The 3,180-nt window shown below is 45.1% G+C and overlaps 1 protein-coding gene across 2 annotated transcripts in view; it reads right to left on the bottom strand.

Annotated features, from left to right (window-relative positions):
- KANSL1 (KAT8 regulatory NSL complex subunit 1) overlaps positions 1–201 on the bottom strand; it is a 129,893-nt gene extending 129,692 nt beyond the window's left edge. Inside the window, exon 1 of one of the 2 annotated variants that reach the window (XM_012726492.1) lies at positions 152–201. The gene's annotated coding sequence lies outside the window, so the exon portion shown is untranslated. The remainder of the gene's footprint in view (positions 1–151) is intronic. The other variant, XM_012726491.1, reaches the window with a different exon arrangement.
- Between the last annotated feature and the right edge of the window lie 2,979 nt (positions 202–3,180).

The following is a 3,180-nucleotide window of genomic DNA, read 5'->3' as shown; positions in this document are numbered from 1 at the left end:
GGCCCTTCGGTCCCCCGCCTCCCAGCCAGGCCGCCCCCTCGGGCCCCCGCGGTCGGGGCCGCCTCCCGTCCCCCACCATCACCCCTACCGACTCGTACCCCCACCCCCCGGGGCACCAGTGCCAACGGCGGCTCCCCCGGCCCGGACCTACCTGCACGGCTCAACCAAGCCTAGAAGTGGGGGGCGGGGAATCGTCCATCCTCCTCTGTTTCTCATTGGGCCTTCCGGGGCATATCGTGAGCGCCATTGGCTGATAGTGGATGTCCGTCAGAGCAGTGGGGCGGGACAAAAGGGGGAGAGGGATGCTGGTGCCTCTGTCTCTGAGTGTCTCTCTGTCTCTGTCTCTGTCTGGGCTCTTGGAAAGGAGACTTTTGGAATAGAGGGCTGGAAGAGGGCCCGGAGTGGGAGGAATAGAAATAGGATTCCTGGCAGAGCTCCCCACCAATCTGCCATTCCGAACCCTTTACCTAAGTCCCTTGTAGATTCTCTTCTCATCACCCCCAACCTGGGCCCCTCACCCTTGTAGGTTCTCATCCAGGAAGCAACATGATGAAACTCGAGGCCGGAAGGCCACAGGAGGGAGATTTTTTATATGTATGTAAAACATACGCATATAAATGCTTCAAGTGAGCCAGATGAAAGATCAGAGGGCCTGGAGAGGAAAGGACACAACACCTCACAAACAGGGAAGGACCTGAAATGGAGTCAGTATAAGAAGGAATCCAAAATCACTTTAAGAACTGCTACCCAGGTTCCTCCTGGCCTGAGACTGAGTGCCTGGAGACCAAGTGGGAGAAGCTCTCACTTCACTGTCTCATCTTGTGTATCTTTTGATCTTTGTACCATTTTCGGAGGTTCCAATGCTTAAAAATGCCTTGATTAAATTTTTAAAAGAATCCTAAGGTCACAAAACCCAGAAGGGGACAGACGAAGTGGGACAACCTGCAGATTCGAGGAGGAAGCTTGATTTTTAATATGTTCACATCTAAATACTAGTGATAAAAACAACTGGCGATGTCCAGGGGTGACCGGGGTTTTGGACCTTGGTAGAGGATGGACAGTCTGGACGAGAAGAGATTTAGGGTTCTGCACCTCAATATAAAGATATGGATGATACACTGAAGGGTAAACTCAGCATAAAATATAAAAAAGACAGTTAAAGTCAGGAGGAAGAAAAGAAACAAATAGGTTTAGTGAGGTAAGGAAAAACAATACTTAAAAGGCATGAAAGTTAAGAAAAAAGGGATCTTTGGCACAAATAAAATAATAAGGCTTTCTACAGTTCACAGGTCTTGAGGGTGGTTTTTTTTATGTTTATTTATTTAAAATTTTATGTATTTATGCATACAGAACTGGGGCACAGGCCAGAGATTCAGGGCCCGTGAAAGGATTCACTAGAAACAGATTGGGGAGCAGAACAGGGAGACTGACAAAGTACATTGCTGAGGGGAGCAGCACGCAAGACAGGAGAAGTCTGTTGGGCCATGTGGGTCACCTCCTGGGTGAGGATCAAACTCACAGAGAAGGGGCCAAAGCTTGGCTTAGCTTCACAGTGCAGCGTTTCAAACTGCTGCACCACCAGGGAGAGCCCTAATGTTTGTTATTTTATTTATGCACACAAGAACCGGGGAACAGGCCAGAGGTATGTGGAGTGAGAGGATTCATCAGAGACAGTGGGGAGCAGAACAGGCAGATGTACTGAAATACACTGTGGGAAGCAGCAGGAGAGACAGGAGAGATCTGTCATACCATGTGGGTCACCCCCTTGGCGAACTTGTGCTGCAGTAGCTGCCTATAGCTTCATAGCTGTGCTTTTAACCCATTGTGCCACCAGGGCAGGGTGGCACAGGGAAGATCCAGGTCTTCAGGTTTTTTTTTTTTTTTTTTTTTTCAGAGACCTTCTTTAGACTCATTTAATAAGAATAAAAGGCAAGGAAATACCATAAAATAGAATTCTACACTTTTTCACACCATGGGCCCTCTCACCAGTGGATCCCCTTCTCAAAAGAAATTTTTTTTAGATTTATTTGTTTATGCATATAAGAACTGGGATACAGGCCAGAGGTATGGGGGTGAGAGGACTCACCAGAGACAGAGTGGAAAACAGAACAGGCAGATCTACTGAAATACACTGCTGTGGGGAGCAGCAGATGGGTCAGGAGAGGTCTGCCATGCCATGTGGGGCAGGGATGGAACTCATGCTGCAGTGACTGAGGATGGTTTCATAGTGCTGCACTTTAACCAGCTGCACCACCGGGGAGGGTCCTCAAAATGTTTTTAAATGCATGACAAACACATATGGGAATTCCAAGCAAGCCAAGTATATTAAAATACAAGTTTTAATATTTGTGAAAGTGTGTTGAGGTAATACATATATTTTATATTGATGTTTTAAATAATAAGATCTAAGGATAGGCCTAACGATCACCATAATCCTGAGATAGCAAGCGAGTAAAAATAATATTTCAAGATATTTACTTTAAAAATAGCCACATATAAACACTACATGACATACACTTCAGCTATATCTTTAAAGATAGAGCACCTAATGCAACGAGAGTGAAGGCAAGGATAAATAGATGGGACGACATCAAGTGAAAGAGCTTCTGTACAGCAAAAGAGACATTACAAAAACCAAACAGACAGCCCACTGACTGGGAAAAAATTTCTTACACAAAACTAGCGATAAAGGATTGATCACAAAGATACACAAAGAACTGATGAAACTCAACAAAAATAAACAACCCCATCAAAAAATGGGCAGAAGAGCTAAAATGACACTTCTCCAAAGAGGGAATGCAGATGGCCAACAAGCATTATGAAAAAATTTTCAACATCACTTGTAATAAGGGAGATGCATATTAAAACCACAATGAGATACCACCTCACCCCAGTGAGGATGGCACATCTTAAAACAACTGGCAACAACAAATGTTGGTGAGGATGTGGAGAAAAAGGAACTCTCCTGCACTGCTGGTGGGAATGCAAACTAGTACAACCACTATGGAAAACTGTTAAGAGGTTACTCAAACTGCTTAACATGGAGCTTTGATATGACCCAGCAATCCCTCTCCTGGGTATCTACCCAAAAGACACACAAAAAAAATTGATTCAAAAAGACACAGGCACCCATGTTTATTGCTGCTTTATTTACAGTTGGAAAGACATGGAAACAAACCA

Source organism: Condylura cristata, unplaced genomic scaffold, assembly GCF_000260355.1.
Source record: "Condylura cristata isolate star-nosed mole 26May11 unplaced genomic scaffold, ConCri1.0 scaffold00017, whole genome shotgun sequence".
NCBI lineage: Eukaryota > Metazoa > Chordata > Mammalia > Eulipotyphla > Talpidae > Condylura > Condylura cristata.
This window is presented reverse-complemented; position numbering and strand designations above follow the sequence as displayed.